The sequence below is a fragment of the Phalangium opilio genome, unplaced genomic scaffold (genome assembly GCF_054372755.1).
Source record: "Phalangium opilio isolate 3A_F unplaced genomic scaffold, DU_Popi_V2 ptg001421l_1, whole genome shotgun sequence".
In the NCBI taxonomy this organism is placed as follows: domain Eukaryota; kingdom Metazoa; phylum Arthropoda; class Arachnida; order Opiliones; family Phalangiidae; genus Phalangium; species Phalangium opilio.
In genome coordinates, this window is record NW_028324258.1 from 825,356 (window position 1) to 840,570 (window position 15,215).

Here is a 15,215-nt window from a genome sequence, read left to right on the forward strand (position 1 = left end):
CCATTTAATTTCTGAGCTTCCGTGGCTCAATGGTTAGCGCGTTCTGCTGTTAACCAATAGGTTGGTGGTTCGAGCCCATCCGGGAGCGGTGTTGTGAGGTCTCAGATGTGACGTAAAAAGTCAAGGTTTTTACACAATACCTGACGAGCATTTAATTTTTGGGCTTCCGTGGCGCAATGGTTAGCGCGTTCAGCTGTTAACCAATAGGTTGGTGGTTCGAGCCCAACCGGGAGAGGTGTTGTAGGGGCTCAGATGTAACGTAAAAAGTCAAAACATTTCCACAATACGTGACAACCATTTAATTTCTGAGCTTCCGTGGCTCAATGGTTAGCGCGTTCGGCTGTTAACCAATAGGTTGGTGGTTCGAGCCCATCCGGGAGCGGTGTTGTGAGGTCTCAGATGTAACGTAAAATGTCAGAGTTTTTCCACAATACCTGACGAACATTTAATTTTTGGGCTTCCGTGGCGCAATGATTAGCGCGTTCAGCTGTTAATCGAAAGGTTGAAGGTTCGAGCCCACCCGGGAGAGGTGTTGTGGGGTCTCAGATGTAGCGTAAAAAGTCAAAACTTTTCCACAATACGTGACAACCATTTAATTTCTGAGCTTCCGTGGCTCAATGGTTAGCGCGTTCGGCTGTTAACCAATAGGTTGGTGGTTCGAGCCCACCCGGGAGCAGTGTTGTGGGATCTCAAATGTAACGTAGAAAGCCAAAGTTTTTCCACAATATCTGACGACCATTTATTTTTTGGGCTTTCGTCGCGCAATGGTTGGCGCGTTCGGCTGTTAACCAATAGGTTGGTGGTTCGAGCCCACCCGGGAGCGGTGTTGTGGGATCTCAAATGTAAAGTAGAAAGCCAAAGTTTTTCCACAATACCTGATAACCATTTATTTTTTGGGCTTCCTTGGCGCAATGGTTAGCGCGTTCGGCTGTTAACCGAAAGGTTGGTGGTTCGAGCCCAACCGGGAGAGGTGTTGTAGGGTCTCAGATGTAACGTAAGAAGTCAAAACTTATCCACAATACCTGACAACCATTTAATTTCTGAGCTTCCGTGGCTCAATGGTTAGCGCGTTCGGCTGTTAACCAATAGGTTGGTTGTTCGAGCCCATCCGGGAGCGGTGTTGTGAGGTCTCAGATGTAACGTAAAATGTCAGAGTTTTTCCACAATACCTGACGAACATTTAATTTTTGGGCTTCCGTGGCGCAATGGTTAGCGCGTTCGGCTGTTAACCAATAGGTTGGTGGTTCGAGCCCATCCGGGAGCGGTGTTGTGAGGTCTCAGATGTAACGTAAAATGTCAGAGTTTTTCCACAATACCTGACGAACATTTAATTTTTGGGCTTCCGTGGCGCAATGATTAGCGCGTTCAGCTGTTAATCGAAAGGTTGAAGGTTCGAGCCCACCCGGGAGAGGTGTTGTGGGGTCTCAGATGTAGCGTAAAAAGTCAAAACTTTTCCACAATACGTGACAACCATTTAATTTCTGAGCTTCCGTGGCTCAATGGTTAGCGCGTTCGGCTGTTAACCAATAGGTTGGTGGTTCGAGCCCACCCGGGAGCGGTGTTGTGGGATCTCAAATGTAACGTAGAAAGCCAAAGTTTTTCCACAATATCTGACGACCATTTAGTTTTTGGGCTTTCGTCGCGCAATGGTTGGCGCGTTCGGCTGTTAACCAATAGGTTGGTGGTTCGAGCCCACCCGGGAGCGGTGTTGTGGGATCTCAAATGTAAAGTAGAAAGCCAAAGTTTTTCCACAATACCTGATAACCATTTATTTTTTGGGCTTCCTTGGCGCAATGGTTAGCGCGTTCGGCTGTTAACCGAAAGGTTGGTGGTTCGAGCCCAACCGGGAGAGGTGTTGTAGGGTCTCAGATGTAACGTAAGAAGTCAAAACTTATCCACAATACCTGACAACCATTTAATTTCTGAGCTTCCGTGGCTCAATGGTTAGCGCGTTCGGCTGTTAACCAATAGGTTGGTTGTTCGAGCCCATCCGGGAGCGGTGTTGTGAGGTCTCAGATGTAACGTAAAATGTCAGAGTTTTTCCACAATACCTGACGAACATTTAATTTTTGGGCTTCCGTGGCGCAATGGTTAGCGCGTTCGGCTGTTAACCAATAGGTTGGTGGTTCGAGCCCATCCGGGAGCGGTGTTGTGAGGTCTCAGATGTAACGTAAAATGTCAGAGTTTTTCCACAATACCTGACGAACATTTAATTTTTGGGCTTCCGTGGCGCAATGATTGGCGCGTTCAGCTGTTAATCGAAAGGTTGAAGGTTCGAGCCCACCCGGGAGAGGTGTTGTGGGGTCTCAGATGTAGCGTAAAAAGTAAAAACTTTTCCACAATACGTGACAACCATTTAACTTCTGAGCTTCCGTGGCTCAATGGTTAGCGCGTTCGGCTGTTAACCAATAGGTTGGTGGTTCGAGCCCACCCGGGAGCGGTGTTGTGGGATCTCAAATGTAACGTAGAAAGCCAAAGTTTTTCCACAATATTTGACGACCATTTAGTTTTTGGGCTTTCGTCGCGCAATGGTTGGCGCGTTCGGCTGTTAACCAATAGGTTGGTGGTTCGAGCCCACCCGGGAGCGGTGTTGTGGGATCTCAAATGTAAAGTAGAAAGCCAAAGTTTTTCCACAATACCTGACAACCATTTATTTTTTGGGCTTCCTTGGCGCAATGGTTAGCGCGTTCGGCTGTTAACCGAAAGGTTGGTGGTTCGAGCCCCACCGGGAGAGGTGTTGTAGGGTCTCAGATGTAACGTAAGAAGTCAAAACTTATCCACAATACCTGACAACCATTTAATTTCTGAGCTTCCGTGGCTCAGTGGTTAGCGCGTTCGGCTGTTAACCAATAGGTTGGTTGTTCGAGCCCATCCGGGAGCGGTGTTGTGAGGTCTCAGATGTAACGTAAAATGTCAGAGTTTTTCCACAATACCTGACGAACATTTAATTTTTGGGCTTCCGTGGCGCAATGATTAGCGCGTTCAGCTGTTAATCGAAAGGTTGAAGGTTCGAGCCCACCCGGGAGAGGTGTTGTGGGGTTTCAGATGTAGCGTAAAAAGTCAAAACTTTTCCACAATACGTGACAACCATTTAATTTCTGAGCTTCCGTGGCTCAATGGTTAGCGCGTTCGGCTGTTAACCAATAGGTTGGTGGTTCGAGCCCACCCGGGAGCGGTGTTGTGGGATCTCAAATGTAACGTACAAAGCCAAAGTTTTTCCACAATATCTGACGACCATTTAGTTTTTGGGCTTTCGTCGCGCAATGGTTGGCGCGTTCGGCTGTTAACCAATAGGTTGGTGGTTCGAGCCCACCCGGGAGCGGTGTTGTGGGATCTCAAATGTAAAGTAGAAAGCCAAAGTTTTTCCACAATACCTGACAACCATTTATTTTTTGGGCTTCCTTGGCGCAATGGTTAGCGCGTTCGGCTGTTAACCGAAAGGTTGGTGGTTCGAGCCCAACCGGGAGAGGTGTTGTAGGGTCTCAGATGTAACGTAAGAAGTCAAAACTTATCCACAATACCTGACAACCATTTAATTTCTGAGCTTCCGTGGCTCAATGGTTAGCGCGTTCGGCTGTTAACCAATAGGTTGGTTGTTCGAGCCCATCCGGGAGCGGTGTTGTGAGGTCTCAGATGTAACGTAAAATGTCAGAGTTTTTCCACAATACCTGACGAACATTTAATTTCTGAGCTTCCGTGGCTCAATGGTTAGCGCTTTCGGCTGTTAACCAATAGGTTCGTGGTTCGAGCCCATCCGGGAGCGGTGTTGTGAGGTCTCAGATGTAACGTAAAATGTCAGAGTTTTTCCACAATACCTGACGAACATTTAATTTTTGGGCTTCCGTGGCGCAATGATTAGCGCGTTCAGCTGTTAATCGAAAGGTTGAAGGTTCGAGCCCACCCGGGAGAGGTGTTGTGGGGTCTCAGATGTAGCGTAAAAAGTCAAAACTTTTCCACAATACGTGACAACCATTTAATTTCTGAGCTTCCGTGGCTCAATGGTTAGCGCGTTCGGCTGTTAACCAATAGGTTGGTGGTTCGAGCCCACCCGGGAGCGGTGTTGTGGGATCTCAAATGTATCGTAGAAAGCCAAAGTTTTTCCACAATATCTGACGACCATTTAGTTTTTGGGCTTTCGTCGCGCAATGGTTGGCGCGTTCGGCTGTTAACCACTAGGTTGGTGGTTCGAGCCCACCCGGGAGCGGTGTTGTGGGATCTCAAATGTAAAGTAGAAAGCCAAAGTTTTTCCACAATACCTGACAACCATTTATTTTTTGGGCTTCCTTGGCGCAATGGTTAGCGCGTTCGGCTGTTAACCGAAAGGTTGGTGGTTCGAGCCCAACCGGGAGAGGTGTTGTAGGGTCTCAGATGTAACGTAAGAAGTCAAAACTTTTCCACAATACGAGATAACCATTTAATTTCTGAGCTTCCGTGGCTCAATGGTTAGCGCGTTCTGCTGTTAACCAATAGGTTGGTGGTTCGAGCCCATCCGGGAGCGGTGTTGTGAGGTCTCAGATGTGACGTAAAAAGTCAAGGTTTTTACACAATACCTGACGAGCATTTAATTTTTGGGCTTCCGTGGCGCAATGGTTAGCGCGTTCAGCTGTTAACCAATAGGTTGGTGGTTCGAGCCCACCCGGGAGCGGTGTTGTGGGATCTCAAATGTAACGTAGAAAGCCAAAGTTTTTCCACAATATCTGACGACCATTTAGTTTTTGGGCTTCCGTCGCGCAATGGTTAGCGCGTTCGGCTGCTAACCAATAGGTTGGTGGTTCGAGCCCACCCGGGAGCGGTGTTGTGGGATCTCAAATGTAACGTAGAAAGCCAAAGTTTTTCCACAATACCTGACGACCATTTATTTTTTTGGCTTCCTTGGCGCAATGGTTAGCGCGTTCGGCTGTTAACCGGAAGGTTGGTGGTTCGAGCCCAACCGGGAGAGGTGTTGTAGGGTCTCAGATGTAACGTAATAAGTCAAAACTTATCCACAATACCTGACAACCATTTAATTTCTGAGCTTCCGTGGCTCAATGGTTAGCGCGTTCGGCTGTTAACCAATAGGTTGGTGGTTCGAGACCATCCGGGAGCGGTGTTGTGAGGTCTCAGATGTAACGTAAAATGTCAGAGTTTTTCCAGAATACCTGACGAACATTTAATTTTTGGGCTTCCGTGGCGCAATGATTAGCGCGTTTAGCTGTTAATCGAAAGGTTGAAGGTTCGAGCCCACCCGGGAGAGGTGTTGTGGGGTCTCAGATGTAGCGTAAAAAGTCAAACCTTTTCCACAATACGAGACAACCATTTAATTTCTGAGCTTCCGTGGCTCAATGGTTAGCGCGTTCTGCTGTTAACCAATAGGTTGGTGGTTCGAGCCCATCCGGGAGCGGTGTTGTGAGGTCTCAGATGTGACGTAAAAAGTCAAGGTTTTTACACAATACCTGACGAGCATTTAATTTTTGGGCTTCCGTGGCGCAATGGTTAGCGCGTTCAGCTGTTAACCAATAGGTTGGTGGTTCGAGCCCACCCGGGAGCGGTGTTGTGGGATCTCAAATGTAACGTAGAAAGCCAAAGTTTTTCCACAATATCTGACGACCATTTAGTTTTTGGGCTTCCGTCGCGCAATGGTTAGCGCGTTCGGCTGCTAACCAATAGGTTGGTGGTTCGAGCCCACCCGGGAGCGGTGTTGTGGGATCTCAAATGTAACGTAGAAAGCCAAAGTTTTTCCACAATACCTGACGACCATTTATTTTTTTGGCTTCCTTGGCGCAATGGTTAGCGCGTTCGGCTGTTAACCGGAAGGTTGGTGGTTCGAGCCCAACCGGGAGAGGTGTTGTAGGGTCTCAGATGTAACGTAATAAGTCAAAACTTATCCACAATACCTGACAACCATTTAATTTCTGAGCTTCCGTGGCTCAATGGTTAGCGCGTTCGGCTGTTAACCAATAGGTTGGTGGTTCGAGACCATCCGGGAGCGGTGTTGTGAGGTCTCAGATGTAACGTAAAATGTCAGAGTTTTTCCAGAATACCTGACGAACATTTAATTTTTGGGCTTCCGTGGCGCAATGATTAGCGCGTTTAGCTGTTAATCGAAAGGTTGAAGGTTCGAGCCCACCCGGGAGAGGTGTTGTGGGGTCTCAGATGTAGCGTAAAAAGTCAAACCTTTTCCACAATACGTGACAACCATTTAATTTCTGAGCTTCCGTGGCTCAATGGTTAGCGCGTTCGGCTGTTAACCAATAGGTTGGTGGTTCGAGCCCACCCGGGAGCGGTGATGTGGGATCTCAAATGTAACGTAGAAAGCCAAAGTTTTTCCACAATACCTGACGACCATTTATTTTTTGGGCTTCCTTGGCGCAATGGTTAGCGCGTTCGGCTGTTAACCGAAAGGTTGGTGGTTCGAGCCCAACCGGGAGAGGTGTTGTAGGGTCTCAGATGTAACGTAATAAGTCAAAACTTATCCACAATACCTGACAACCATTTAATTTCTGAGCTTCCGTGGCTCAATGGTTAGCGCGTTCGGCTGTTAACCAATAGGTTGGTGGTTCGAGACCATCCGGGAGCGGTGTTGTGAGGTCTCAGATGTAACGTAAAATGTCAGAGTTTTTCCACAATACCTGACGAACATTTAATTTTTGGGCTTCCGTGGCGCAATGATTAGCGCGTTTAGCTGTTAATCGAAAGGTTGAAGGTTCGAGCCCACCCGGGAGAGGTGTTGTGGGGTCTCAGATGTAGCGTAAAAAGTCAAACCTTTTCCACAATACGTGACAACCATTTAATTTCTGAGCTTCCGTGGCTCAATGGTTAGCGCGTTTGGCTGTTAACCAATAGGTTGGTGGTTCGAGCCCATCCGGGAGCGGTGTTGTGAGGTCTCAGATGTGACGTAAAAAGTCAAGGATTTTACACAATACCTGACGAGCATTTAATTTTTGGGCTTCCGTGGCGCAATGGTTAGCGCGTTCAGCTGTTAACCAATAGGTTGGTGGTTCGACCCCACCCGGGAGCGGTGTTGTGGCATCTCAAATGTAACGTAGAAAGCCAAAGTTTTTTCACAATACCTGACGACCATTTAGTTTTTGGGCTTCCGTGGCGCAATGGTTAGCGCGTTCGGCTGTTAACCAATAGGTTGGTGGTTCGAGCCCACCCGGGAGCGGTGATGTGGGATCTCAAATGTAACGTAGAAAGCCAAAGTTTTTCCACAATACCTGACGACCATTTATTTTTTGGGCTTCCTTGGCGCAATGGTTAGCGCGTTCGGCTGTTAACCGAAAGGTTGGTGGTTCGAGCCCAACCGGGAGAGGTGTTGTAGGGTCTCAGATGTAACGTAATAAGTCATAACTTATCCACAATACCTGACAACCATTCAATTTCTGAGCTTCCGTGGCTCAATGGTTAGCGCGTTCGGCTGTTAACCAAGAGGTTGGTGGTTCGAGCCCATCCGGGAGCGGTGTTGTGAGGTCTCAGATGTAACGTAAAATGTCAGAGTTTTTCCACAATACCTGACGAACATTTAATTTTTGGGCTTCCGTGGCGCAATGATTAGCGCGTTCAGCTGTTAATCGAAAGGTTGAAGGTTCGAGCCCACCCGGGAGAGGTGTTGTGGGGTCTCAGATGTAGCGTAAAAAGTCAAAACTTTTCCGCAATACGTGACAACCATTTAATTTCTGAGCTTCCGTGGCTCAATGGTTAGCGCGTTCGGCTGTTAACCAATAGGTTGGTGGTTCGAGCCCATCCGGGAGCGGTGTTGTGAGGGCTCAGATGTGACGTAAAAATTCAAGGTTTTTACACAATACCTGATGAGCATTTAATTTTTGGGCTTCCGTGGCGCAATGGTTAGCGCGTTCAGCTGTTAACCAATAGGTTGGTGGTTCGAGCCCATCCGGAAGCGGTGTTGTGGGATCTCAAATGTAACGTAGAAAGCCAAAGTCTTTCCACAATACCTGACGACCATTTAGTTTTTGGGCTTCCGTGGCGCAATGGTTAGCGCGTTCGGCTGTTAACCAATAGGTTGGTGGTTCGAGCCCACCCGGGAGCGGTGATGTGGGATCTCAAATGTAACGTAGAAAGCCAAAGTTTTTCCACAATACCTGACGACCATTTATTTTTTGGGCTTCCTTGGCGCAATGGTTAGCGCGTTCGGCTGTTAACCGAAAGGTTGGTGGTTCGAGCCCAACCGGGAGAGGTGTTGTAGGGTCTCAGATGTAACGTAATAAGTCATAACTTATCCACAATACCTGACAACCATTTAATTTCTGAGCTTCCGTGGCTCAATGGTTAGCGCGTTCGGCTGTTAACCAATAGGTTGGTGGTTCGAGCCCATCCGGGAGCGGTGTTGTGAGGTCTCATATGTAACGTAAAATGTCAGAGTTTTTCCACAATACCTGACGAACATTTAATTTGAGGGCTTCCGTGGCGCAATGATTAGCGCGTTCAGCTGTTCATCGAAAGGTTGAAGGTTCGAGCCCACCCGGAAGAGGTGTTGTAGGGTCTCAGATGTAACGTAATAAGTCAAAACTTATCCTCAATACCTGACAACCATTTAATTTCTGAGCTTCCGTGGCTCAATGATTAGCGCGTTCGGCTGTTAACCAATAGGTTGGTGGTTCGAGCCCACCCGGGAGAGGTGTTGTGGGGTCTCAGATGTAGCGTAAAAAGTCAAAACTTTTCCACAATACGTGACAACCATTTAATTTCTGAGCTTCCGAGGCGCAATGATTAGCGCGTGCGGCTGTTAACCAATAGGTTGGTGGTTCGAGCCCATCCGGGAGCGGTGTTGTGAGGGCTCAGATGTGACGTAAAAAGTCAAGGTTTTTACACAATACCTGATGAGCATTTAATTTTTGGGCTTCCGTGGCGCAATGGTTAGCGCGTTCAGCTGTTAACCAATAGGTTGGTGGTTCGAGCCCATCCGGGAGCGGTGTTGTGGGATCTCAAATGTAACGTAGAAAGCCAAAGTTTTTCCACAATACCTGACGACCATTTAGTTTTTGGGCTTCCGTGGCGCAATGGTTAGCGCGTTCGGCTGTTAACCAATAGGTTGGTGGTTCGAGCCCACCCGGGAGCGGTGATGTGGGATCTCAAATGTAACGTAGAAAGCCAAAGTTTTTCCACAATACCTGACGACCATTTATTTTTTGGGCTTCCTTGGCGCAATGGTTAGCGCGTTCGGCTGTTAACCGAAAGGTTGGTGGTTCGAGCCCAACCGGGAGAGGTGTTGTGGGGTCTCAGATGTAACGTAATAAGTCAAAACTTATCCACAATACCTGACAACCATTTAATTTCTGAGCTTCCGTGGCTCAATGGTTAGCGCGTTCGGCTGTTAACCAATAGGTTGGTGGTTCGAGCCCACCCGGGAGAGGTGTTGTGGGGTCTCAGATGTAGCGTAAAAAGTCAAAACTTTTCCACAATACGTGACAACCATTTAAAATCTGAGCTTCCGAGGAGCAATGATTAGCGCGTGCGGCTGTTAACCAATAGGTTGGTGGTTCGAGCCCATCCGGGAGCGGTGTTGTGAGGGCTCAGATGTGACGTAAAAAGTCAAGGTTTTTACACAATACCTGATGAGCATTTAATTTTTGGGCTTCCGTGGCGCAATGGTTAGCGCGTTCAGCTGTTAACCAATAGGTTGGTGGTTCGAGCCCATCCGGGAGCGGTGTTGTGGGATCTCAAATGTAACGTAGAAAGCCAAAGTTTTTCCACAATACCTGACGACCATTTATTTTTTGGGCTTCCTTGGCGCAATGGTTAGCGCGTTCGGCTGTTAACCGAAAGGTTGGTGGTTCGAGCCCAACCGGGAGAGGTGTTGTAGGGTCTCAGATGTAACGTAATAAGTCAAAACTTATCCACAATACCTGACAACCATTCAATTTCTGAGCTTCCGTGGCTCAATGGTTAGCGCGTTCGGCTGTTAACCAATAGGTTGGTGGTTCGAGCCCATTCGGGAGCGGTGTTGTGAGGTCTCAGATATAACGTAAAATGTCAGAGTTTTTCCACAATACCTGACGAACATTTAATTTTTGGGCTTCCGTGGCGCAATGTTTAGCGCGTTCAGCTGTTAATCGAAAGGTTGAAGGTTCGAGCCCACCCGGGAGAGGTGTTGTGGGGTCTCAGATGTAGCGTAAAAAGTCAAAACTTTTCCACAATACGTGACAACCCTTTAATTTCTGAGCTTTCGTGGCTCAATGGTTTGCGCGTTCGGCTGTTAACCAATAGGTTGGTGGTTCGAGCCCATCCGGGAGCGGTGTTGTGAGGTCTCAGATGTGACGTAAAAAGTCAAGGTTTTTACGCAATACCTGATGAACATTTAATTTTTGGGTTTCCGTGGCGCAATGGTTAGCGCGTTCAGCTGTTAACCAATAGGTTGGTGGTTCGAGCCCACCCGGGAGCGGTGATGTGGGATCTCAAATGTAACGTAGAAAGCCAAAGTTTTTCCACAATACCTGACGACCATTTATTTTTTGGGCTTCCTTGGCGCAATGGTTAGCGCGTTCGGCTGTTAACCGAAAGGTTGGTGGTTCGAGCCCATTCGGGAGAGGTGTTGTAGGGTCTCAGATGTAACGTAATAATCCATAACTTATCCACAATACCTGACAACCATTTCATTTCTGAGCTTCCGTGGCGCAATGGTTAGCGCGTTCGGCTGTTAACCAATAGGTTGGTGGTTCGAGCCCATCCGGGAGCGGTGTTGTGAGGTCTCAGATGTAACGTAAAATGTCAGAGTTTTTCCACAATACCTGACGAACATTTATTTTTTGGGCTTCCGTGGCGCAATGGTTAGCGCGTTCAGCTGTTAATCGAAAGGTTGAAGGTTCGAGCCCACCCGGGAGAGGTGTTGTGGGGTCTCAGATGTAGCGTAAAAAGTCAAAACTTTTCCACAATACGTGACAATCATTTAATTTCTGAGCTTTCGTGGCTCAATGGTTTGCGCGTTCGGCTGTTAACCAATAGGTTGGTGGTTCGAGCCCATCCGGGAGCGGTGTTGTGAGGTCTCAGATGTGACGTAAAAAGTCAAGGTTTTTACGCAATACCTGACGAACATTTAATTTTTGGGTTTCCGTGGCGCAATGGTTAGCGCGTTCAGCTGTTAACCAATAGGTTGGTGGTTCGACCCCACCCGGGAGCGGTGTTGTGGGATCTCAAATGTAACGTAGAAAGCCAAAGTTTTTCCACAATACCTGACGACCATTTAGTTTTTGGGCTTCCGTCGCGCAATGGTTAGCGCGTTCGGCTGTTAACCAATAGGTTGGTGGTTCGAGCCCACCCGGGAGCGGTGTTGTGGGATCTCAAATGTAACGTAGAAGGCCAAAGTTTTTCCACAATACCTGACGAGCATTTATTGTTTGGGCTTCCTTGGCGCAATGGTTAGCGCGTTCGGCTGTTAACCGAAAGGTTGGTGGTTCGAGCCCAACCGGGAGAGGTGTTGTAGGGTCTCAGATGTAACGTAATAAGTCATAACTTATCCACAATACCTGACAACCATTTAAATTCTGAGCTTCCATGGCTCAATGGTTAGCGCGTTCGGCTGTTAACCAATAGGTTGGTGGTTCGAGCCCATCCGGGAGCGGTGTTGTGAGGTCTCAGATGTAACGTAAAATGTCAGATTTTTTCCACAATACCTGACGAACATTTAATTTTTGGGCTTCCGAGGCGCAATGATTAGCGCGTTCAGCTGTTAATCGAAAGGTTGAAGGTTCGAGCCCACCCGGGAGAGGTGTTGTGGGGTCTCAGATGTAGCGTAAAAAGTCAAAACTTTTGCACAATACGAGACAACCATTTAATTTCTGAGCTTCCGTGGCTCAATGGTTAGCGCGTTCGGCTGTTAACCAATAGGTTGGTGGTTCGAGCCCATCCGGGAGCGGTGTTGTGAGGTCTCAGATGTGACGTAAAAAGTCAAGGTTTTTCCACAATACCTGACGACCATACAGTTTTTGGGCTTCCGTGGCGCAATGGTTAGCGCGTTCGGCTGTTAACCAATAGGTTGGTGGTTCGAGCCCAACCGGGAGAGGTGTTGTACACTGTTAGAAAAAAAGGTGTTTCATGGGTGTTCGGAAATACCTCGAGGTGTTTATACACTCTTTTTGGAGTGTTTTTTAACTGAGATGGTGTTTTCTCCGTAAAAAGGTGCTAGTTGACTCTTTTAAGGTACTTTTTAAGAAAATCGTGATTCACTGGTACCATGAATTTATTTATTAACATGAATATATATCTGCATTGACTAGTTAAACTACATATTCAGGGATGGGAGGGGCTTAGTTTGAGTGACGTCAGAGAATTTCTGGCGGTTTGTTTTTAAAGCTAATGCTCTTGTCACGCGGAAGGCTAATTATGCTTGTAAATTGATCAACTACCGCATTAATTTAACTCCAACAGCAGGGAAAAACCAGCAACATCAATTCTCACGATTTAAAATGTTAGTAGTTTACTTTCAACCGTTACATTCATTTTCATAATGGCCAAGGCTTAGCACTTTACCAACAGTTTTCAGTTTCAGATTAGGAAAAACATTGCAGGCACTTTTTATAATTTCCTTTAAAAGATCAATATCACTTTCGGACATCGTGTTGAGATATTTATTCACGTATCGGCGATCATTTTTAATATTCCGTTGACGCAGTTTGGTGAACCTAACCGAAAATTGTATCCCTCATACAATTTTGTTAAACTGTTCGTCTGCTGTTCGAACTTCCAGGTGTCTCGATTTTGATTGGCTACCGCGATGACGTTAAACACGTTTGTAATAGAAAGGTCCCTCCCATCCCTGAATAACATGATAGAAAGGCTAATGATACACATATATATTCATGTTAATAAATAAATTCATGCTGGTACGTAGACACACCTTTAGGTGTTAATTGACCCTTATTAAATTGTTTTTTAATCGGAAATAGTGTTTTTAATATAAATCTGTTCGAATGGTGCGAATAAACACCTTTGGGCTTTACTTCACACATTTTTAGCTGATATGATGTTTTTTTAAGTGAAAGGCTATTGATATGAGCTTAGAGGGAAATAATCTACTAATTCTACCTGCATAGTGAAGCATCCTAAAAATAACCCAAAGATTTTAAAAATCTAAATTATTTAACATTTCTTAGGACTAGCTTATTCTAATATTTCTAGGAATTTATAATTATTTTGATTTTTCAATCATTGGAAAATAATTCTTGAAGAGTTCAATATGCTAGAATGTCTTGGAATTAGAGTAATTAATAAAATTATCACTTGAATTTCGCCTTGACACAGGTTTTAATCTCTCCGAGTGACACAACTACTAAAATATTTCCATTTAATATTCTGCAAAAAGAAAATGTTATCGTTTTGTAAGAGATCTTATCATCCTACTCGCTTTATATTAACTTTGATATGCGTGTTGTGTCTCGATTCAGATGCAATCTTCATTACTCGTTCTATATAAACTCTCTTTTTTTGTCATTCCAAATAAAGAAGTTTATCTTAAATAATTAAATAAATATAAGTGCTATGAATTATTATAATTGTTAGTATTTTACGTTAATTATAGTTAGGTCGGTTTAAGAAATTTAATTCCTAAAATAATTTTAAACATAGCTATCTATAAAGTTATACTTCAAGGAAACACCTATATCAGAACTTTTGTAAATTTTGGGTATATAAAGTGATTGATTCACACTAAGAGATAAGAAATGCGCAATTGCGTGAACCTTTGGTGGTAGCTCTGCCATTAGGAGGCTGGACGTTTCTCATGTCTCACGTGTGGCGTATGTGGTGTACACGAATGACTAGTGCATGGTGTTGTTGTTAGAAACCATTAAATACCGGATAGCATTGGGTGAAACAATTGGTTGTTAGACAGCAGATGAAGGTTTAACGAATAGTTAATGATTGACGTTAAATAAGATGGATATAGCAAAGAAGTAACATTTTCCGAATTTCTTTATACTGCGAACGCGTTCCGGAAATTACGAACACTTTTGCTTCGATTTGCCAACTGCGAACGCGGTGACAGACAGACACACAGACACGTCCAGTCACTTGGAGAGAGGTAAAAATTCTACTTCATTACTCTATCGCCACACTTGTTTTTCTAATGGTAAATACCACATACACGCTATTCTGTACTTATTGTCTTCTGACAACGCCATCATATAGTCTTCTGTTTATAACACATACACGCCAATCTGAAACATTGGATTCTACTCCATTATCATCGTTGGGATTAAGATGTACGCGCGATCGACTTAAGTTACGAGAAACGACCAGCCTCCCAATGGCAGGGCCTCGACCAAAGGTTCACGCAATAGCGCTTATTCCTACCATTTGTGAATCAATCGCCTTATATACCCTAAATTTCCAAAAATTGTGAAAACGGTTTACGCTAGAAGTCAAACGTCAACAATAGCTATGTGTAAAATCATTTTAAGAATAACGTTCTTAAAACCACTTAACTAGATTTAAGGTAAAATACTGAAGATTAAAAAATTAATATCATTTAAATTTATTTAAATATTTAAGATAATTTTCTTTCTTCGGAACGACACAAGTGAAAGTTTATATAGAACGAGTAAAGAAGATTGCATCTGAGTCGAAACACTACATGCATATCACGAGTAGGATAAAATTATCTCTTACAAAACCATAACATTTTCTTATTGTAGAAAATTAAATGAAAATATGTTAAGTATGTTTCGGCATTACGATTCTTTAAGTAGTTTTGTAGCTATAAAGCTCTTTTTCATTTCAATATTCTAAGAAGATCTTTTATATTAATATATCAAATTTGGTGTTTACTTTCTAATTCAGCTTTACTACATTTATATACAGTGTAAACATGTAATTTAACTTTCCTAGTTTCACTAAATGTTACTTCTAAATATTTTGGTAAGCGTTGTTCAGATTGGTTCCTTGAATTCCTATGTCTTTGAGGAGGTCTTGACGGTTCACAGTGAGCCGAAAATTAAATACACATTTGAATGATGTAAATCAGGTCCTTAAATAGAACTATTGAGGATATACAGTAAAGGTTAAACGTAACCATTTCACGCGCATATCAATTCTTACACGGTTGAATAAGGCTTACAGAAGAAAAAACGTTTACCCTTAATCCACTGGATTTGAGCAGCAGATTTTGAGCAGCTATTTTGAAAGACTAATCTATGGTAATTCATGTGTTTTGAAAAAAATAATTTCAAAAAACTCCTTTTACAGAGTTGATAGACACCTTTCTGGTATAATTATAATCCTCTATT

General features: G+C 44.7%; 2 non-coding genes across 2 annotated transcripts; both read left to right on the forward strand.

Annotated features, from left to right (window-relative positions):
- Positions 1-4,719: 4,719 nt before the first annotated feature.
- Positions 4,720-4,792, forward strand: TRNAS-GCU (transfer RNA serine (anticodon GCU)). Its single transcript has one exon. It is a non-coding gene; the product is annotated as a tRNA-Ser (tRNA).
- Positions 4,793-5,601: 809 nt separating this feature from the next.
- Positions 5,602-5,674, forward strand: TRNAS-GCU (transfer RNA serine (anticodon GCU)). Its single transcript has one exon. It is a non-coding gene; the product is annotated as a tRNA-Ser (tRNA).
- Positions 5,675-15,215: the final 9,541 nt, after the last annotated feature.